We start from the raw sequence: 24,177 nt of genomic DNA, 5'->3' as shown, positions 1-24,177 counted from the left end.
ATCGGGTGAGATACCGGCGCTTCGTTCTAAGGTAAGTATTTCATAATGAGCTAGTATGCGGTGCATACCAGCTTATTATACCTTTTCCCTTAAAAGTGTAGAAAAAAAAAAAAGTCAACGGGTTTACTACCGCTTCAAGCCCGTTCCCTGCCAGTGTCATTAGTACAGTGACAGTGGATATTTTTTAGCACAGATCACTGTAATAATGTCACTGGTCCCTAAAAAGTGTCAAAAAGTGTCACTTAGTGTCCACCGCAATATCGCAGTCCCGCTATAAGTCGCTGATCACCGACATTACTAGTAAAAAATAAAGAAAAAAATCTTATCATTTGTAGACGATATTTTGCGCAAACCAATCAATATCTATCTATCTATCGATAGATAGATAGATAGATAGATAGATAGATAGATAGATAGATAGATAGATAGATAGATAGATAGATAGATAGATAGATAGATAGATAGATGCTTATTAGGATTTTTGTACCAAAGATATGTAGCAGAATACATATTGGCCTAAGTTGATGAAGACATTCGTTTTTTTATATTTTTTTTATTGGATATCTTTTAAAGCAGAAAGTAAAAAATATTGTTTTATTTTAAAAATTTTCGGTCTTTTTTTGTTTATAGCGCAAAAAAATAAAAACCGCAGAGGTGATCAAATACCACCAAGAGAACGTTCTATTTGTAGGGAAAAAAAAAAGGACGTCAATTTTATTTGGGTACAGCGTCGCACGACCGCGCAATTGTCAGTTAAAGTAACGCAGTGCCGTATCGCAAAAAATGGCCTTGTCATGAAGGGGGGGGTAAACCTTTCGGGTCTGAATAGATGTTAAACAAGCATTTAAAGGACCAGTCCACCCAAAGGTGACATTTTCAACCACCAGACTTCCCCTATAACTGAAAAAAACAAAAAACGAATTTGAATGAAGACATGTGCTAATACAGGAAACTTGGGGTCAGACCATATAAACATTATATAGACAGTTCCCAGCAGTGAACAGTATGAAGCGCACACATAGACAATTCTTTTCAAATCTCCCTTGTGTTTTTATCTTCACACTGAGGCATTCATATTTTTATCTCTAGAATCCCCAGACAAAAGTCATTGTCTGGAGAAACTCACAAGACAACATGACATATGCATTTATAGTATATTTAAAGCCTACGCCTTTTATTTGCCATTCTTTATAGAGTGGAAAGGGCTAAAACCTCTGCCAGTCCCACTGGGGAGAATTCCCTTCACTTCCTGTCTTGTAGACACAACAGGAAGTGGAAATATAGATGGGACTTTCTATCTTAGACATTTGTCAGTATAACAGGTGTCCCCATTAGAAAGTTTCCCCTTTATTCCTGTTCTGGTGACAACTCAAAATTTTCCTCCACTTTTATTCCCAGTGACAGTGGTCACCAGGACTAGTAATGAAGGTGAATCTCCTTTGTTGGGGATCCCCGGGCACTGTAAAGAAGAGCAGGTACCCTCTATGAACCTGGAGGACATTATAAAAGGATTATTATATTTTATTAATGACAATTAAAAAACAAAAAAAGGTACAAAGGTTTAGGCTCCCTCAAAGCCAGCATGTGGTGACACCCTTTATGAAGACACTATCCACCAAACATTTCTTGGGACCAGTTACCATTTTCTTCCGTTTCTTTGGACCTTCTTTCCACTCTTCCCTACAGAAGGTTTTTAGTTTATAAATATTCTAAGGTTGTCTTGCATGTGCTCCATATATTAAATCTGTCTTCACTAAAGTTGTGCATGAAAAAGATAAAATATTTTCCCCCGCATGGGCAGACTGGACGCTTTAGGCTTCGTTCACACCTGAGCGATTTGAATCGCGGGGGCGGAACTGCCCAACAAGAGTCCGACTCCCGACTCACAACGACGACCGTCCAGAGCAAAAAGCACTGTGAACTTTACAATTACAGGCTTGAGGCCTCCTCTCAGACCACCGTCTGTCCAGAGCACTGTGCAGCATTACAGGCCTCCTCTGACCACCGGCACCCAGAGCACTGTGCATTACAGGGCTCCTCATACCGCCATCCAGAGCACTGTGCAGCATTACAGGCCTCCTTATACCGCCATCCAGAGCGCTGTGTAGCATTACAGGCATCTCATACCACCATCCAGAGCACTGTGCAGCATTACAGGCCTCCTCATTCCGCCATCCAGAGCACTGTGCAGCATTACAGGTATCTCATACCACCATACAGAGCACTGTGCAGCATTACAGGCCTCCTCATACCACCACCCAGAGCACTGTGCAGCATTACAGGCCTCCTCATATCACCATCCAGAACACTGTGCAGGATTACAGGCCTCCTCAGACCACCATCCAGAGCACCGTGCAGCATTACAGGCCTCTCATACCACCATCCGGAGCACTGTGCAGCATTACAGGCCTCCTCAGACCACCATCCAGAGCACTGTGCAGCATTATAGACCTCCTCAGACCACCGTCCAGAGCACTGTGCAGCATTTTTTTTTAAATAAATACATAACTGCATTCATATCATTTATCTTCTTGGGGTGCAGCTTTAAAGAGTAACTCCACTATTGTTGAGAAAAAAAAAACATTCCCTTCTGGTTGATCTATGTACATTGTGGGGATTTTGACAAAATATGTTGGAGATTCCTCCCTTTTGTTATTCTGAAGAAATAGCTGTGTGTTTGCCTGTGTCCATGTTCAGAGTGAATGAGAATGGGAGTGACTTTAGAATGCTCAATCAGCTGCTGCACTTGCAGGGCTCTAATGAGGAAAGTGTCAGGGCCTGCATCCCTTTAGACGCGATTTCCATTTGGGAGTATTTCACCAAAAATGACATTTTCATTGCAGAGGATGGCCAAAGACTTGTATTCTTGGTGCAGACTTCTGGGAAAATCAGTGAGCCAATTACACAAGCAGGAAATTAAATATCTGGGGGGCTCCTCCGGGGAGCCACATTGCATTTTAAAGAAAATTACAGCGGCTGCAGATTGAAAAGGAAAAAGGTCATTTTTAATAACATTCAATTACAATATGACTCGTGTAGATTTTAACTCACCGGCCAACTTTATTAGGTACACCTGTTCAACTGCTTGGTAACACAAATTGCTAATCAGCCAATCACATGGCAGCAACTCAATGCATTTAGGCATCTAGATGTGGTGAAGACGACTTGCTGAAAACAAACTGAGCACCAGAATGGGGAAGAAAGGAGATTTAGGTGACTTTGAACGTGGCATGGTTGGTGGTGCCAGACGGGCTGGTCTGAGTATTTCCAAAACCTTCTGATCTACTGGGATTTTCAAACACAACCATCTCTCGGGTTTACAGAGAATGGTCCAAAAAGAGAAAATATCCAGTGAGTGGCAGTTGTGTGGAGGAAAATGCCTTGTTGATGTCAGAGGTCAGAGGAGAATGGGCAGACTGATTCCAGATGATAGAAAGACAACAGTAATGCCGCGTACACACAGCCAGATTTCCCAACAGAAAAAGTCCGATGGGAGCTTTTGGTCGGACCTTCTCACCGTGTATATGTACGCCCCATCGGACTTTTTCTGTCGGCATTTCCGACGGACTCAGATATAGAACATGTTCTAAATCTTTCAGTCGGAAACGGGAGTTTAGCCCGTTGGCAAGTCCGCTCGTGTGTACGCGGCATAACTTAAATAACCACTCGTTACATCCAAGGTATGCAGAATACCATCTCTGAACGCACAACACATCCAACCTTGAAGCAGATGGGCTACAACCACAGAAGACCACACCGGGTGCCACTCCTGTCATCTAAGAACAGGAAACTGAGGCTACAATTGGCACAGGATCACCAAAATTGGACAATAGAAGACTGGAAAAACGTTGCCTGGTCTGATGAGTCTGGATTTCAGCTGCGACATTCAGATGGTGGGGTCAGAATTTGGTGTAAAGAACATGAAAGCATGGATCCATCCTGCCTTGTATCACCGGTTCAGGCTGGTGGTGGTAGTGTAATGGTGGGGGGGATATTTTCTTGCCACGCTTAGTACCAATTGAGCATCGTTAAAACGCCACGACCTACCTGAGTATTGTTGCTGACCATGTCCATCCCTTTATGACTACAGTGTCCCCATCTTCTGATGGCTCCTTCCAGCAGGATAATGCACCATGTCACAAAGCTCCAATCATCTCACCACTGGACAATGAGGTCCCTGTACTCCAATGGCCTCCACACTCACCAGATCCCAATTCAATAGAGCTCCACACTCACCAGATCCCAATCCAATAGAGCACCTTTGGGATGTGGTGGAAAGGAGATTCAAATCATGGATGTGCAGCCAAGAAATCTGCAGCAACTGCGTGATGCCATCGTGTCACTATGGACCAAAATCTCTGAGGAACGTTTCCAACACCTTGTTGGGTCTATGCCACCAAAAATGAAGGCAGTTCTGAAGGCAAAAGGGGGTCCAACCCAGTACTACCCTGTTTCCCCGAAAATAAGACCTAGCGTGATTGTCGGTGATGGCTGCAATATAAGCCCTACCCCCCAAATAAAGCCTACCCTGTTTCCCCGAAACTAAGCCCTACCCTGAAAAGAAGACCTACAAGGACTTTAACTAGGGCTTATTTAGGGGGGTAGGGCTTATATTGCAGCCATCACCGACTATCACAGTAGGTCTTATTTTCGGGGAAACAGGGTAGCAAGGTGTACCTAATAAAGTGGCCAGTAAGTGTATATATATATATATATGTATATATGCTGTATTATATATTTTTTTTTTTTTTGCTATTTTTTTCCCAGGGAAGTTGAGTTACCCTTTAAGCAACGTGAGGGCGATGTTGTCTGGTAAGTCCGTGAATGTTTGGCAGACAATCCCGCTGCCTGGCAATGCAGAAGAGCTGAATTACTTTATCTGCGTATTACAGGAGCACAAAGCCTTGTTGAATTAGCAGTGGGGCCCCCGTTTTCCTTGGTCATTCCGGGACACGGACGGGGGAGAATTTTTACCCAGGATAATGAAGTAGCCGGAGCCTACCACCAACCAAGGACGGCATTTTGTATCTGAATTCACATGGCACTGAGCACCATCTTAGCACACGGGACCGATCTGGACAAAGGAGAAGAAAAAAAAAAAGTCTCTGTGCCGCGTCAGGCCATAACGTTGTACTGAGTCGGGATTAATCTCAGCCTACAAAAGCTGTTCTGTTGTGTGATGACTACATCATGGAGAAGAAGCAATCCTCTCACCGGATCAGCCGGCGGTGGGAATGTACAGCCCTCAGAGTCATCCCGGATTAAAAGGGACCTTCCAGTCTCATTCAGTGTCCTCACCGGAAGATCTCCCCCTCTATTCTTGTTCTGCTGACAACTCACAAATTGGGATTTTTCACTCAATTTTCAATCCCCCCCTGACTATAATTACCAAGACAAAAAAATCGAGGAGGAATCGATCTTCCCAGCAGTGGCACAGACAGAAAAAAAGAAAAATTAAAGAGGCTAAGGACACAAGCTCCTCCAGACTGGCACTCACCCACCAAGGCATTTTGACATTCGGCTAAATCTATCCAACAGCCAGCCTACTCCTAGCATCAGGACCGAGGGCTCTTGAGAGGAGTACAAAGGGAGGGTGCTGTGGTGTTTTCAGGAAGCTATGTACAGTACCCTGCCAGCCTTTCCCACCAGCCATGGTCTGTCTGCGTTGCATAGAGAAGCACAGAGACCCAGTGATGACCATCAACGTAAGAAGCATTCTTCTGAATGACCACCAATATAAAGAGCATTCTTACCAATGACATCAATGTAAGGAGACTTCCTTCCACTGACCACCAAAATAAAGAGCATTCTTCCCAATGACCCCCAATGTAAGGAACATTCTTCTCACTGACCACCAATGTAAGGGACATTCTTCCCACTGATCACCAATGTAAGGGACATTCTTCCCACTGACCACCAATGTAAGGGACATTCTTCCCACTGATCACCAATGTAAGGGACATTCTTCTCACTGACCACCAATGTAAGGGGCATTCTTCCCACTGACCACCAATGTAAGGGACATTCTTCTTACTGACCACCAATGTAAGGGACATTCTTCCCACTGACCACCAATGTAAGGGACATTCTTCCCACTGATCACCAATGTAAGGGACATTCTTCCCACTGATCACCAATGTAAGGGACATTCTTCTCACTGACCACCAATGTAAGGGGTATTCTTCCCACTGACCACCAATGTAAGGGACATTCTTCTTACTGATCACCAATGTAAGGGACATTCTTCTTACTGATCACCAATGTAAGGGACATTCTTCCCACTGATCACCAATGTAAGGGGCATTCTTCCCACTGACCACCAATGTAAGGGACATTCTTCTTACTGATCACCAATGTAAGGGACATTCTTCTTACTGATCACCAATGTAAGGGACATTCTTCCCACTGATCACCAATGTAAGGGACATTCTTCCCACTGACCACCAATGTAAGGGACATTCTTCTTACTGATCACCAATGTAAGGGACATTCTTCTTACTGATCACCAATGTAAGGGACATTCTTCCCACTGATCACCAATGTAAGGGACATTCTTCCCACTGATCACCAATGTAAGGGACATTCTTCTCACTGACCACCAATGTAAGGGGCATTCTTCTCACTGACCACCAATGTAAAGGACATTCTTCTCACTGATCACCAATGTAAGGGACATTCTTCCCACTGACCACCAATGTAAAAGACATTCTTCCCACTGACCACCAATGTAAGGAGCATTCTTCCCACTGACCACCAATGTAAGGAGCATTCTTCCCACTGACCACCAATGTAAAAGACATTCTTCCCACTGACCACCAATGTAAAAGACATTCTTCCCACTGACCACCAATGTAAGGGACATTCTTCCCACTGACCACCAATGTAAAAGACATTCTTCCCACTGACCACCAATGTAAGGGACATTCTAACCACTGACCACCACTATAAGGGACATTCTTCCCACTGACCACTGATGTAAAGAGCAATATTCTCACAGATCTCCAATGGAAGAAGGGTATTCTTCCACTGATCACCAATATACAGAAGAACAATGGGTAGAGTGGAGAGAAGGAGAGAAAAGAGTAAAGGAGATAAAGAAGAAAGAAGAGAGGACACCGCAATCCTTGATGGCCATGAATAAAGAAAGCCGGCAATTCATGAGGCTGGGGTGATGAGAGATCAATGAAGAACACAATTACGCATTTAGAATGCAAATCCAAGGATTCCCAGACCTTGTCAAATTGTTTTGGTTTATCTTTTACACGGTAAACGTATTTTAAGGTCAAGCAGACCTGTATCAACCTTTATGTATTTTACATAGCATAGCCAAGTGTATGCTTTCAATTCTAACTCCATTCCTGTACCCCCCCAACCAGTGGTGCCTCGTCAGCAGATCATATAGTTGAGCACCAAGGTCTAAATCAGGAGTTCTCAACCTTATTGAGACCAGGCCCGGTAAGACCCCTTTCACACTGAGGCAGTTTTCAGGCGTTTTAGCGCTAGAAATAGCCTCTGAAAAACACCTGAAAACTGACTCCCATTCATTTGCATGAGTGCTTTCACACTCAGGTGGTGCGCTTGCGGGACGTTCGAAAAAGCCCTGCAAGCAACATCTTTGGGGCGGGTTTGGAGCACTGTAAAAAGCACTTCAAAAACGCCACTGCCCATTGAAATTAATGGGGCAGCGCTTCCGAATCGCCTTAAAATCGCTTTTTGGATTTTTTTTAAGGTTATGTGACCTTAAAAGAAAACACCCCGCTAGCGCCCAGAAAGAGACACTAAAATGCTGCTGAGGCACCACAAAAAACGACTGGCGCTTTAGCATTGTTTTAGCGGCACTTCAGTGCGAAAGGAGTCTTAACTGTCACAGTAACAGTAAAAATTAAAAAATAATTATTCAAAAAAAAAAAAAAGTTTAGAATCACTCAATAAAAGTATGAAAAGCCAAATTATGCATTAAAATGCTGCAAGGCTTTGGATGGGGCTGGAAGTCTGTGGGGGGGGGCGAGGGGGGGTTCTAGGGACTCTGTAGTAGACTTGGCGGCCCTGTAGAGGATATGGTTTTTCTAGGGGGGCAGGGGAAAACTTTGGGGAGGTGGGCTCTCTGGAAGGATCTAAGGTCCTTCCAGGAGGCTGAGGAATTACTATACTCATTTTTACTGTTGAGGCATGGAAAGTTTTAGGGAATTCGCAGTTTTAGGGAGACTCGAGGGTGAGGCAGGGGCTGGGGGCACTGTGGGTGGTCGCTGGGACAGTGTAGGACACTGTTGGAGTGTGGGGTCACTATAGAGGGCTGGGGCCTATAGGTTGGAGGGTACTGTGGAGAGATTGGAGAGCACTGTGGGAGGTTTGGGGGGGGGGGGCAGTGTAGGTCACGGCTAAAGGTTGGAAGCACGTTGGGGCTGAAGGCTCTGCAGTAGACTCGAGGCCATTGCAGTTGGAACTGTAGAGCACTTTTTGAAGTTGGGATCAATATGGGGGGGCTGGAGGCTCTGCAGTATGCTGGGGTGTACTGTGGACGGTTGGAGAGCACTGTGGGGGGTTTGGGGGGCTCAGTGTAAGACACTGTTGGAGGTTGGAAGCACGTTGGGGGCTAAAAGCTCTGCAGTAGACTCGAGGTCATTGCAGTTGGAACTGTAGAACACTTTTTGCGGTTGGGATCAATATGGGGGGCTGTGGAGAGATTGGAGAGCACTGTGGGAGGTTGGGGGGGGCAGTGTAGGTCACGGTTGAACGTTAGAAGCACGTTGGGGCTGAAGGCTCTGCAGTAGACTCTAGGCCATTGCAGTTGGAACTGTAGAGCACTTTTTGAGGTTGGGATCATTATGGGGGACTGGAGGCTCTGCAGTATGCTGGAGTGTATTGTGGAGGGTTGGAGAGCACTGTGGGAGGTTGGGGGGGGGGGCTGTGTAGGACATGTAAGAGGTTGGAAGCACGTTGGGGGCTAAAGGCTCTACAGTAGACTCGAGGTCATTGCAGTGGGAACTGAAGAACACTTTTTGGGGGCAGTGCATTACATTGTTGGAGGTTGGAAGCACTATTGGGGTTGGAGGCCCTGCAGTAGATTGGGGGCCACTGCAGGGCATACTGTAGGAGGCTGGGGGCAGCGTGAGACACTGTTGGAGGTTAGGGAACCTGGGGGGGCGCAAAGGATCCACCGTAGGCTGGGGGCCACTGCAGGTGGCAATGTGGAATGCTGGGTGGCACTGTGGGAGGCTGTGGGAGAATTGGGGGCACTGCGGAGGCTAAGAGAGCTTTGGAAGGTTGGGGGCCATATGGAGGCACTCTGGGGAGGTTAAAGGATCTGCAGCTGGTTGGAGGCCCGATAGATGGAAGATTGGCGCCCTTCAGCAGGCCATGGTGGTTGAGAACCACTGGTCTAGATGGCCAACAGTTCCAATATTTCTAGCAAAGAACAGAAGACTGGGGACCACTTGGCATGGCTCATGAATTGTGTGGTCCGAATTTCACAGTTTAATCATCACGGCTCTAAGAAATCATCTATTTCTCGTGCACCTGGAAATCTTCTCGTAAAGCAGATCTATTCCAGATTCCAGGGTCGCTTGCTTTCACATACAAATATTCTCTGACAAGTTGGGAGTTCCAACAATCGCCCTTTTCTATGTAGGAATGAGAACAAACCTCTTACTATGTGCCGGCCGTATATTTGAAGGCCAATTTGTGAGACCGTTACGGAGGGTTCTTGTGGGAATTCTGCTAAAGATATTCAGCACACTTCTTGTGTGTCGTGTTCATGAACCACAACTGGTCCAAACTGCTATTTATTTCCAAAATGCCTGCAAATTCCATGAAAATCATAAAAAAACTGGACAGAAGAGAGGGGGCTGAGAACTTCAAACCAGAGCAAACGTTGAGCTATCACCAACAGCAGCCAATACGAAACCTTTCATTTTTTTTTGGGAGGAAAATAAAAGCATTTGGTTGCGACGGACAAAACCCATCTTTTGCTCTCGTCTTCCAAGCGTCACCCTCCAGGTTCACAGAGTCCCCTCCATCACCGGGAATCTTTGATTTCCCCAAATGTAATAGATCACGAATCCAACTTCTGCCTAAAGCTCACCACACATTACAAATCTGATTGTACAATCTCCTTTGGGCTCCGTTTTCATTAGTGCGACTTGTCATGCAACTTTTGACACATAAAGTTGCATGAAAAAAGGCGCAGCCCACTGATTTCAATGGCTCTGTTCCAATCTATGCCAGAAAGTGTAAAGTTGCAAGAATGCATCAAAGTCGCATTCAAAGTCGCGCAACTTTGGAGTCACACTAGTTGGAATGGCGCCTTAGACCTACCTTCACAGGAGTGCAGCCCGGGAGCAAGACTGCTTGAGAGAGGCTTGCTATTGGGGGCACTCGGAAGGGGGGGGGGGGTGGAGCCAGGACCGCCCGCCGGCAGGGCACCCCAAAAGAGGAGGTTTGGGGATGCTCTGTGCAAAACCATTACACAGAGCAGGTAAGTATAACATGTTTGTTTTTGTTTTTTTTTTTTATTATTATCTTAATTACTTTAACATTCGATTTTGGAATAAAATGAAAACTACATTCACTGTTAGAAATTCGTTCATCCAAGAAAAAAAATGTCCATTCTGCTTCTAGGAATTTTCACACATTGGACAGCCCATTCACTACAAAGGGTGTTTGTTGCCCAAAAGAAGCTCCTGCACCTTTTTTTGGGGTGACAAGCCTAGCTCAATTTTTAAATGCACCGCGTTTGCGCATTTTTGCTGCGATTTAGAATCATGAACAGAGTGGCCGCGTTTCTGTCTGCGATTCTTAAATGTGAACGGAGCCCAAGGAACCAGTTCATACCACAATCTCTGCATTCTGGATCCTTTACTGCATGCTCAATTTTTAAGCTTACTGGTGCGTTTTTGATGCTTGCATTTTTTTCCCCTTCGTCTCAATTCAGTACAAGTGAGTACCGGTGCATTTTTTGATGTGTTTTGCTGCGTTCCAGATGCGTTCCATACAGAAAAAAAATTGCAGCATGTTCATGTAGGGCCATTGGAATACATGGACAGCAGCAGATGCAGTCCAGTGCATTTTTATTCTGCGTCAAAAAACGCATGAGCAGTGTTTTCCTTGTATTCCAAGGTCCTAGTTTATACCAGTGCAGTCAGTTCCAGTGCAGTAAACAAAAGTAGAACATGCTGTATTTTTTTTCTGTACAGGACTCATCTGAAACATGGTAAAATGCATCGAAAACGCACCAGAATGCAGCAAATACCTCACAGTCCCGAATTAAGGTTAAAAAAAAGGGGGGGGGGGGAAGCGCACTGGGGTGCATCAAAAATATGCATGCTAAAACATCTGGGATGCAGAAATAGTGGCACGTGGTTTTTTGCACACATTCACAATCTGCTGTAGTGTAGTGCTTTACTGTATTAGGAGCACAGGGGTGGATTTACTAAAGGCAAATAGACTGTGCACTTTGCAAGAGCAGTTGCTCCAGAGCTTAGTAAATGAGGTGAAGCTTCGCTTTGCAAAGAATACCGAATCACGGGCAAGGAAAAAAAAAAACAAAAAAAAACAACAGCATTTCTGTTTGCACGTGATTGGATGACGGAAGTCAGCAGAGCTTCCCCCTCATTTACTAAGCTCTGGAGCAACTGCACTTGCAGAGTGCACAGTCTATGAGCCTTTAGTAAATCAACCCCATTGTTTATTAGAGTTGGCCAGTGGCGTCGCTAGGGGGTGCTTTTGGGGCTATAACCCTGAATCAGGGGCCCATAGCCCCGAGTCTCTGCAGGGGTCCCCAAGGGGAGGGGAGGCTCTCTGGGTACCCTGATTTTAAGGGGGAGGCTCTCTGGGGACCCTGATTTTAAGGGGTCGGCCCTCTGGGTACCCTGATTTTAAGGTGGAGGCTCTCTGGGGACCCTGATTTTAAGGGGTTGGCCCTCTGGGGACCCTGATGCAAGGGGGAGGCTCTCTGGGGACCCTGATGCAAGGGGGAGGCTCTCTGGGGGCCCTGATGCAAGGGGGAGGCTCTCTGGGGAACTTGATGCAAGGAGGAGGCTCTCTGGGGACCCTGATGCAAGGGGGAGGCTCTCTGGGGGCCCCGATGCAAGGGGGGGCTCTCTGGGGACCCTGATGTAAGGGGGGGCTCTCTGGGGACCCTGATGTAAGGGGGGCTCTCTGGGGACCCTGATGTAAGGGGGGCTCTCTAGGGACCCTGATGTAAGTGGGGGGCTCTCTGGGGACCCTGATGTAAGTGGGGGGCTCTCTGGGGACCTTAATGCAAAGGGGGCTCTCTGGGGACCCTGATGTAAGTGGGGGGCTCTCTGGGGACCCTGATGTAAGTGGGGGGCTCTCTGGGGACCTTAATGCAAAGGGGGCTCCCTGGGGACCTTGATGTAAGTGGGGGGCTCTCTAGAGATATACACACACACACACACACGTATATTACTGTATATACATGTGTATGCCCGCCCAAGCGCATGACTTTCTTTACTACGCTGCTATGGGCTCTAGCCCCAGATCTTTTGTAGACCTAGCAACGCCCCTGGAGTCGGCTCACACCACAGAACTGCAGTCCAGATGCGTTTTTGCATGCACTTTTTTTTTATGTGTTTTTCTTTTCCCTTATTTTTTTCTTCTTTTTTTTGTGTGTGTTTAATGCATTATTTATGCGTTTTGCCACATTCCAGAACAGTTCCTTGCTGGAAAAAAATGCAGCATGTTCTACTTTTGAAATTTATAGTTTGTAAATTACTGTCTATAAGAATGAAAATCATGTGATCGGGCGGATCAGGTTTACTAATACTACTCATGGTGACAAATAGGTTTTTTTTGTTTTTTTTTTACTCAAAACAATACTGTGGCTCGGTTACGCTCACATGCGTCCTGATGACTCATAAGTTTGCTAACTAAACAAACCCCACGCTTTTCCCTTTACAAAATACCATGTTAACCTTTTTTTTTTTCTTTCATTGTTGCATCTCAGTGCTGCAGATCTCCTACAAGCCTCTTAGCAGCCACTTCCCATCTGCATGCATTCCAATGATGGGCGCATGACATAAATCAGGACGGATTTCCTGATGGTGACAACAGTGGGCCATCCCTGACCAATGAGTGTCAGCCATGGACAAATGTATTCTACGTGAGAAGAACGCAGGGTAACAATGCAGGAGACGGGGACAAGATGTTGTCACCTTATACTAGGAAGCAGTGCCGGGACAAGGTCATCCAGAGCCCAGGGCAGACATACCAAGATGTATGAGCATCATGTGTCAGCAAAAATCCCCCCCCCCCAAAAAAAAAATCTAAATTTCCTCTCCTCTCAGTACAAATCTGCCCCCTTGCTGAAATCCTCTCTGCCAGCACAAATCTTTGCCCACTCCCATACCCCCTCTAAGCTCAAATCCCCCCCTCCAAAACCCCCCCCAGCACACCCCCCCCAAATCCCCCCAGCACAAATCTGCCCCCCCCTGCTTAAATCCTCTCTGCCAGCACAAATCTTTGCCCCCCTATCCCCCCCAAGCTTAAATCTTCTATCTGCCCAAATCCCCCCAGCACATATTCCCCCCCCCCCCCCAAAAAAAATAAAAAATATTTAACCACTAATCTAAATTCCCCCTCCTCCCAGTACAAATCTGCCCCCCTCCCCCGCTGAAATCCTCTCTGCCAGCACAAATCTTTGCCCCCCTACCCCCCCTCTAAGCTTAAATCCTCCCTCCCCCCAAATCCCCCCAGCACAAATCCCCCCCCCCCCCAAAAAAAATATTCAAGCACTAATCTAAATTCCCCCTTCTCCCAGTACAAATCTGCCCCCCGCTGAAATCCTCTCTGCCAGCACAAATCTTTGCCCCCCTACCCCCCTTCTAAGCTTAAATCCTCCCTCCCCCCAAATCCCCCCAGCACAAATCCCTCCCCCCCTCAAAAAAGAAATATTCAACCACTAATCTAAATTCCCCCTCCTCCCAGTACAAATCTGCTCCCCCCCCCCTGCTGAAATCCTACCTGCCAGCACAAATCCTTGCCCCCCATCCCCCCCTCTAAGCTTAAATCCTCTCTCACCCCAAATCCCCCCCCCCCAATAAAAATAAAACAAAAAATCAACCCTCCCAGCACAAATCCTTTACTCATCAAATTTCCCCTCCATACCCTCCATACCCCCCAATCATACCTACTAGCACAAATCCCCCCCCCCCCCAAAATAAAAAACCCCTGAGCACTAATCTAAATTCCCCTTCCTCCCAGTACAAATCCGTCCCCCTGCTGAAATCCTCTCTGCCAGCACCAATCTTTGCCCACCCCACCATACCCCCTCTAAGCTCAAATCCTCTCTCTCCACAAATCCCCCCCACCCCCCCAAAAAAAAATAAAAAAAATCACCCTTCCCAGCACAAATCCTTTACTCTTCAAAAAAAAATCTCCCCTCACTAGAGCACAAATCCTCTCCCCCCTTGTATACCCCCTCACCAATCCCACCACCCCCGCCCCCAATTTCCCCTTCTAACACAAATACCCCCCAATCATACTCACTAGCACAAATCCCCCTCTAAAAATAAAAAAAACAAGAAGAGAATTTCCCCTTTTAGCACAAATTACCTCCCCCCCCCCCACCATATCACCTCTTCTAGCACAAACCTCCAAAATCCACCCTCCCAATACAAATTCCCCTATCACACACACACCCAAGTCTCCCCTCCTACAACATTTCTTCCCCCTCCCAGCACCAATACCCCCCCCCCAATCTCCTTGTGGTGCCCCCCACCTCAGATGATACCACAGTGCCCAGGGCTGCCGCCCCTCCTGCCCACCTCTTATCCCAGCCTTGACAGGAAGTGCCCGAGTAATGACCTTCATGGCAGATATTATTGTAATGGAAGCTGCAGATTAAAAAAGAATTGAATAACTTCTGAAACATCACTGACATGTTAAAAACTTACTTTTTTTTTTAAGTTTTGGATGGAGTGAAGTAGGATTAGACCCCCTGTCAGGCTTTTATTGCCGTCTGTGTCCTCGTTAGGGAGCTTCACCCTCTTTATTTATCCTGGTGATGGTTATCACTGAGAATGAAAAAAAAAAAAAATTTTGTGTTGTCACCAGAACAGGAATGGAGGGGAAATCTTCTAAACGGGACACAAGTTCTGGTGACAACCAGGGATTCCCTCACTTTGGAGGGATTTCCTCCTACTTCCTGTTGTGGCTGCAGGACAGGAAGTGAAGGGGAATCTGCCCAATTGGACACAGAAGGCAAAAATAATAACAATAATAATATTATTATTATTATTATTAATAATAATAACAATATTATTAATAATAATAAAAAGGATTATACACCTCCCTTACTTTACCCAAAAATGAAAAAGAAAAAACTTGCCTTTAGGTCCACTTTAAGGTCTTCCTATTCGCACAAGCCTATTCATGACTAGTTCTCTTCAACAGGTCAAAGAGCATCCTACAAATAGCAGCAACCCATCGACCAATCAGAAATGACCACTCATTGGCCTCATTAAATTCCGATTGGTTGTGGGTGGACAATTTCTGATTATTTTTTTTTCATGTTTTACAAAGCAGCAAATCAGGGCTCACTTATGAAATGTCCTTATCCTTCTACAGAAGTAAATCAGATGGAAATCTGTCCTATCGGCCCCTGAGGACGTCTGTTTGTGACGAAACGCATAGGGAGGATCTTTTGGATGCCAACGTCATCGCGCCACACTGTTTGCATCACAATGGTTGTGTGGATTTTAAAAAATGTTACAGTCGTCGTCTTTTATTCTGTGATGGATTGTAGTAAATAAGTTTTGGATGATCGGCACTATTGGAGGCTATTCCTATATGTTCTGGGGACATCGTGTTGGTCAGGACATTACCTTTGGAGTCCATCTCTCTGGGAAGCCTACTGTCCATATTTGGTGACGTAAATGAGGAGAAGCTTCACTTTGCAAAGAATACCCAATCGCATGCAAGGAAGAATTCATAAAACAGCATATTTGCTTGCACATGATTGGATGACGGAAGTCAGCAGAGCTTCCCCTCGTTTACTAAGTTCTGGAGCAACAGCACTAGCAGAGTGCACAGTCTATTTGCCTTTAGTAAATAAACCCCCATGTGTTCTGCAATGTTTAAAAGGGGAAATCAGGTTGCTGCAAGCAATACAGAGGGGTTGATTTACTAAAGGCAAATAGACTGTGCACTTTTCAAAGTGCAGTTGCTCCAGAGCTTAGTAAATGAGGTGAAGCTTCACTGTGCAAAGAGTACCCAATCACGTGCAAGGAAAAAAAAAAAAAAAGCAGCATTTCTTTTTGTACTTGATTGGATGATGGAAGTCAGCAGAGCTTCACCTCATTTACTAAGCTCTGGAGCAACTGCACTTGCAGAGTGCACAGTCTATTAGCCTTTAGTAAATCAACCCCAAAGTTTATTAGAGCCAGCTCACACCACAGAAATGTGCAAAGAGTACCTAATCACGTGTAATGAAAATAAAAAAAAGAACAGTATTTTTACTTGCACATAATTGGATGATAGAAGTCAGCAGAGCTTCACCCCATTTACTAAGCTCTGGAGCAACTTCACTTTGCAAAGTGCACAGTCTATTTGCCTTTAGTAAATCAACCCCAATGTGTTTAAGTCCGTACACAAAAGATCAAAATACACTATACTACCATAAGTATTGGGACACATGCCTTTACACACACATGTACTTTAATGACATCCCAGTCTTAGTCTGTAGGGTTCAATATTGAGTTGGCCCACCCTTTGCAGCTATAACAGCTTCAACTCTTCTGGGAAGGCCGTCCACAAGGTTTAGGAGTGTGTCTATGGGAATGTTTGACCATTCTTCCAGAAGAGCATTTGTGAGGTCAGGCACTGATGTTGGATGAGAAGGTCTGGCTCGCAGTCTCCACTCTAATTCATCCCAAAAGGTGTTCTATCCTGTTGAGGTCAGGACTCTGTGCAGGCCAGTCAAGTTCCTCCACCCCAAACTTGCTCATCCATGTCTTTATGGACCTTGCTTTGTGCACTGGTCCAAATCATTTGGTGGAGGGGGGATTATGGTGTGGGGTTGTTTTTCGGGGGTTGGGTTGGCCCCTTAGTTCCAGTGAAGGGAACTCTTAAAGCCTCAGCATACCAAGACATTTTGCACAATTTCATGCTCCCAACTTTGTGGTTTTGGGGATGACCCAACATGACAGTGCACAAATCAAGGTCCATAAAGACATGGATGAGTGAGTTTGGGGTGGAGGAACTTGACTGGCCTGCACAGAGTCCTGACCTCAACCCGATAGAACACCTTTGGGATGAATTAGAGGGGAGACTGCAAGCCAGGCCTTCTCGTCCAACATCAGTGCCTGACCTCACAAATGCGCTTCTGGAAGAATGGTCAAACATTCCCATAGACACACTCCTAAACCTTGTGGACAGCCTTCCCAGAAGAGTTGAAGCTGTTATAGCTGCAAAGGGTGGGCCAACTTAATATTGAACCCTACGGACTAAGACTGGGATGCCATTAAAGTTCATGTGCATGTAAATGCAGGTGTCCCAATACTTTTGGTCATAAAGCTCTCTCTCAACTTATACAGCACGTTTGCAGTTGTTTTCCATCTCTTGTAGCATAGCCTGTAGTCTCTAACCACGTCCTATGGCATTTTCGAAAGTCTCTGACCATCTCCTGTAGCAGGTCTTTAGCCTCTGGCCATTTCCTGTAGTCTCAAACCACGTCCTGTGGCATTTCTGCAGTCTATGGCCATCTCCTGTAGTACTCCCATAGTCTCTGACCATCTCCTGTAGTACTCCCATAGTCTCTGACCATCTCCTGTAGTACTCCCATAGTCTCTGACCATCTCCTGTAGTGTGTCCGTAGTCTGACCATGTCCTGTGGCATTTTCACAGTCTCTGACCCAGGGCCGGGACAAGAGGTGGACAGGAGGGACGGCTCCTCTGGGCGCAATGGCTTTTTGCAGGGATCTGGGAGCCCTTAACCCTAAGGGAAGGGGGGGGCGCAGTTTGGCATCTTTGCCCTGGGCGCTGGATGGCCTTGTTGTCCTGGCAGTCTGACCATCTCTTGTAGAGTGTCCGCAGTTTCTGACCATCTCTTGTAGCATGTCTGTAGTCTCTGACTATGTTCTGTGGCATTTCCAGTCTCTGACCATCTCCTGTAGCATGTCCGTCCGCAGTCTCTGACCATATCCTGTAGTCTCAAACCATGTCCTGTGGCATTTTGGCAGTCTAGGGTCATCTCCTGTAGTACTCCTATAGTCCCTGACCATCTCCTGTAGTACTCCCATAGCCTCTGGCCATCTCCTGTAGTATTCATATAGCCTCTGGCCATCTCCTGTAGTACTCCCATAGTCTCTGACCATCTCCTGTAGTACTCCTATAGTCTCTGACCCTCTCCTGTAGTACTCCTATAGTCTCTGACCCTCTCCTGTAGTACTCCTATAGTCTCTTGCCATCTCTTTAAGCAGGCCCACAGTCTCTGACCATCTCCTGTAGTACTCCCATAGTCTCTGGCCATCTCCTGTAGTACTCCCATAGTCCCTGACCATCTCCTGTAGTACTCCCATAGTCTCTGACCATCTCCTGTAGTACTCCCATAGTCTCTGACCATCTCCTGTAGTACTCCCATAGTCTCTGGCCATCTCCTGTAGTACTCCCATAGTCTCTGGCCATCTCCTGTAGTACTCCCATAGTCCCTGGCCATCTTCTGTAGTACTCCTATAGTCTGACCATCTCCTGTAGTTCTCCCATAGTCTCTGACCATGTCCTGTAGTACTCCCATAGTCTCTAACCATCTCCTGTAGTACTCCCATAGTCCCTGGCCATCTTCTGTAGTACTCCTAGAGTCTGACCATCTCCTGTAGTACCCCCATAGTCCCTGACCATCTCCTGTAGTACCCCCATAGTCTCTGACCATCTCCTGTAGTACTCCCATAGTCTCTGACCACCTCCTGTAGTACTCATATAGTCTCTGACCATCTCCTGTAGTACTCCCATAGTCTCTGACCATCTCCTGTAGTACTCCCATAGTCTCTGGCCATCTCCTGTAGTACTCCCATAGTCTCTGGCCATCTCCTGTAGTACTCCCATAGTCTCTGACCATCTCCTGTAGTACTCCCATAGTCTCTGGCCATCTCCTGTAGTACTCCCATAGTCCCTGACCATCTCCTGTAGTACTCCCATAGTCTCTGACCATCTCCTGTAGTACTCCCATAGTCTCTGACCATCTCCTGTAGTACTCCCATAGTCTCTGGCCATCTCCTGTAGTACTCCCATAGTCTCTGGCCATCTCCTGTAGTACTCCCATAGTCCCTGGCCATCTTCTGTAGTACTCCTATAGTCTGACCATCTCCTGTAGTTCTCCCATAGTCTCTGACCATGTCCTGTAGTACTCCCATAGTCTCTGACCATCTCCTGTAGTACTCCCATAGTCCCTGGCCATCTTCTGTAGTACTCCTAGAGTCTGACCATCTCCTGTAGTACCCCCATAGTCCCTGACCATCTCCTGTAGTACCCCCATAGTCTCTGACCATCTCCTGTAGTACTCCCATAGTCTCTGACCACCTCCTGTAGTACTCATATAGTCTCTGACCATCTCCTGTAGTACTCCCATAGTCTCTGACCATCTCCTGTAGTACTCCCATAGTCTCTGGCCATCTCCTGTAGTACTCCCATAGTCTCTGGCCATCTCCTGTAGTACTCCCATAGTCCCTGGCCATCTTCTGTAGTACTCCTAGAGTCTGACCATCTCCTGTAGTACCCCCATAGTCCCTGACCATCTCCTGTAGTACCCCCATAGTCTCTGACCATCTCCTGTAGTACTCCCATAGTCTCTGACCACCTCCTGTAGTACTCATATAGTCTCTGACCATCTCCTGTAGTACTCCCATAGTCTCTGACCATCTCCTGTAGTACTCCTATAGTCCCTGACCATCTCCTGTAGTACTCCCATAGTCTCTGACCACCTCCTGTAACACTCCCATAGTCTCTGACCATCTCTTTAAGCAGGCCCGCAGTCTCTGACCATCTCCTGTGGAATTTCCACAGGCTCTGACCATCTCTCGTAGCAGGCCCATAGTCTCTAATCCCGTCCACAGTTTTTGAGCCATCTCTTGTGTCGTACTCATTGCCTTTGACTATATTGTATTGTGTGTTTGCTGTTTCTTTTACTGAATATTATGTGCACCCCTTCAGGGACATCAGCGGCCACTGCTGAGGGCCCCTATATCAAGAAAGTAGACCACCCCCAATATACAGCATAGCACCATAGGCACCAAAAGATAAGAGGACGACTGTTTAATTACTTGACTGCATTATCCAATTAGAAGCGGAGAACTGCGCCATCCTGATGTCACTGGGTAGTAACACTGGAGTAATGGATTCTGCACTCTGCCTGTCACATTCAGCATCCTCCCAGCCGTCCGCTTAGCGGGCCTCCATGCCATATGCCAAGGCATGCCAAGGCCATCACGTTCCCTACTTCTAATCCCATCATTCCCCCAGAAAAAAAAAAAAAGCTCAGCCACACCTGGGATGGCATAAAGAAGAAGGGATCTCGGCTCATTGTCCTCCATAGCTGCCTCTAGGCTGGTACAGTCTGGCTGCGCCCCTCCTCTCCCCTACTCCATTTTTTTTTTTTTTTCTGTGAGCCGGCAGAGCCTGCCCTACTTCTCTCTGCATTGTGCATCACCGGGGTCCTACAGCAGCGTGCAACCCCCCCCCCCTATAATAATCCTCAGCAGAGGAACCCGCCACCCCCCCCCCCCCCCCCTGCCCCAGGCCTCCCAGGTGTCGTTGTAAAGTCATTTATCAGGCACACCTTCCTTGCTGCACAGCAACACCGATCACCATAACCAACGGCCATCACCCACAGCACCTTCCATTCCATCCATCGTATCAATGGCCGACCAATCCGCATCACATTCTAACATTAACCCTTTCCTGGCCGATCATTGAAAAAAAAAAAAAACCTTATAACAGAATGAAACAAAATGAGGGTTCAATGCATAGGAAATTCATTTGAACCACTGCTGCAAGATCTAGGGACAAATAGGCAGGAGCCTAAAGATCCAGCACTGCACTGAGGTGGTAGAGAACACGTCCTCTATAGTAATCTAGGGGCCCATCACTATGGTGAGATCCAGGGACAGGTCACTCTACAGGAGGCCAGGGATCCAGCACTGAGATCCAGGGACAGACCCTCAGCAGGAGGCCAGGGATCCAGGGATGGATTCATAGCAGGGGCCCAGGGATCCATCCATCCATAGCAGGGGCCCAGGGATCCAGGCATAGATCCATATCAGGGGCCCAGGGATCCAGGGATAGATCCATAGCAGGGGCCCAGGGATAGATCCATATCAGAGGCCCAGGGATCCAGGGATAGATCCATATCAGGGCCCCGGGATAGATCCATATCAGGGGCCCAGGGATCCAGGGATAGATCCATATCAGGGGCCCAGGGATCCAGGGATAGATCCATATCAGGGGCCCAGGGATAGATCCATATCAGGGCCCCGGGATAGATCCATAGCAGGGGCCCAGGGATCTAGAAATAGATCCATAGCAGGGGCCCAGGGATCCAAGGATAAATCCATAGCAGGGGCCCAGGGATAGATCCATATCAGGGGCCCAAGGATCCAGGGATAGATCCATATCAGGGGCCCAGGGATCCAGGGATAGATCCATATCAGGGGCCCAGGGATAGATCCATATCAGGGCCCCGGGATAGATCCATAGCAGGGGCCCAGGGATCTAGAAATAGATCCATAGCAGGGGCCCAGGGATCCAAGGATAAATCCATAGCAGGGGCCCAGGGATAGATCCATATCAGGGGCCCAGGGATCCAGGGATAGATCCATATCAGGGGCCCAGGGATCCAGGGATAGATCCATATCGGGCCCCGGGATAGATCCATATCAGGGGCCCAGGGATAGATCCATATAAGGGGCCCAGGGATCCAGGGATAGATCCATATCAGGGGCCCAGGGACAGATCCATATCAGGGGCCCAGGGATCCAGGGATAGATCCATATCAGGGGCCCAGGGATCCAGGGATAGATCCATATCGGGCCCCGGGATAGATCCATATCAGGGGCCCAGGGATAGATCCATATAAGGGGCCCAGGGATCCAGGGATAGATCCATATCAGGGGCCCAGGGATAGATCCATATCAGGGCCCCGGGATAGATCCATAGCAGGGGCCCAGGGATCTAGAAATAGATCCATAGCAGGGGCCCAGGGATCCAAGGATAAATCCATAGCAGGGGCCCAGGGATAGATCCATATCAGGGGCCCAGGGATCCAGGGATAGATCCATATCAGGGGCCCAGGGATCCAGGGATAGATCCATATCGGGCCCCGGGATAGATCCATATCAGGGGCCCAGGGATAGATCCATATAAGGGGCCCAGGGATCCAGGGATAGATCCATATCAGGGGCCCAGGGATAGATCCATATCAGGGGCCCAGGGATCCAGCACTGCTACTGTATGAGGCCCGGCCACCTGACCAGGGATAGAGATCTCATACAGTACATTAGGGATCTTGCTGTGAGATAATGACAGAGATATAAATGGGATCCAGAACTGTCAGGGACAGATCCTCTACAGTAATCAAGGGATCCACTTCTTCTATGGGATCCACTTCTATGGGATCCAGGGACAGAGATGTATAAGAGATGTGGGGTGATCAGGGATCTCTATATGTGGGGTGATCAGGGATCTCTATATGTGGGGTGATCAGGGATCTCTATATGTGGGGTGATCAGGGATCTCTATATGTGGGGTGATGGGAGACAGATGATCCCAGGATCCAGCCATCCTATTGGATGATTGGGGAGAGATCTATAGGAGGGATCTGCGCTGTAATGATCGGGGGGGAGATGCTGCGGAGGAGCTCAGAGATCCATCATGGATGATGATGATAGAGATCGATGATCCCCTCCCCCTCCTCCCCGTACCTGTGTGTCCTCTCCCGGCCGGTGCTCCGGTGTGTCTCCCCGGGATGTGTGGGGTGGTGGTGGGGTCGGTGTCTCTCCTCCTCCCCGGTGTGATGTCTCTCCTCTCCGGCTCCTCTATTTAAATGACAGACATCCTCTCCCGGCCACGCCACATGGGCTGACAGCTGTGTGCCTCCACCGACCAATCAGAGGAGAGGCTGGGCCCGGCTATGGGGTGATCCCGGCCCTCCCCGAAAAGAGAAGAGAGGGGGGGGGGGGGACACATCGGAGATCCCACACTATGACTGCATGGCTGGGCCCAAGAGCTAACAATCACCCACATCCCGGCGATCCCTCCACCTAAAGATCATCATCATTCATTTTTTTTGCAGATGATGGAGAGTAAGGCGGCCACACACTGTACAATACTATACATCTACTGTATACATCTCATCATATATATATATATCTACTATACATCTCATCATATATATATATATATCTACTATACATCTCATCATATATATATATATCTACTATACATCTCATCACATATATATATCTACTATACATCTCATCATATATATATATCTACATCTACTATACATCTCATCATATATATATATCTACATCTACTATACATCTCATCATATATATATATCTACTATACATCTCATCACATATATATATCTACTATACATCTCATCACATATATATATCTACTATACATCTACTATACATCTCATCATATATATATATCTACTATACATCTCATCATATATATATATCTACTATACATCTCATCATATATATATATCTACTATACAGATCATCATATATATATATCTTCTTATCTTCTATACAGATCATCATATATACAGTACATCTACTATATGCATCTCATCATATATATATCTACTATACAGCTCATATAAACATATATTATACACATCACATAATCTATACATATTATCAAATATAAAGCTCATCCTATACATATCTTATAAACATATATTATACATATATATATATATATATATATATATATATATATATATATATATATATATATAGTGACTTGAAAAAGTATTCATACCCCTTAATATTTTTGCACATTTTGTCATGTTACAACCAAAAACATAAAACTTTCAAGGGGTATGAATACTTTTTCAAGGCACTGTATAAATAAATAAATAAATAAATAAATATATATATATATATATATATATATATATATATATATATATATATATATATATATACAGTGGGG

At 46.4% G+C, this 24,177-nt stretch overlaps 1 protein-coding gene across 1 annotated transcript in view; it reads right to left on the bottom strand.

Moving 5' to 3' along the window:
* Nucleotides 1-23,129, bottom strand: part of FASN (fatty acid synthase) — a 145,845-nt gene extending 122,716 nt beyond the window's left edge. The window contains exon 1 of the mRNA XM_073606706.1: nucleotides 22,929-23,129. The gene's annotated coding sequence lies outside the window, so the exon portion shown is untranslated. The remainder of the gene's footprint in view (nucleotides 1-22,928) is intronic.
* Nucleotides 23,130-24,177: the final 1,048 nt, after the last annotated feature.

Source organism: Aquarana catesbeiana, linkage group LG12 (assembly GCF_042186555.1).
Source record: "Aquarana catesbeiana isolate 2022-GZ linkage group LG12, ASM4218655v1, whole genome shotgun sequence".
Taxonomy (NCBI): Eukaryota; Metazoa; Chordata; class Amphibia; order Anura; family Ranidae; genus Aquarana; species Aquarana catesbeiana.
This window is presented reverse-complemented; position numbering and strand designations above follow the sequence as displayed.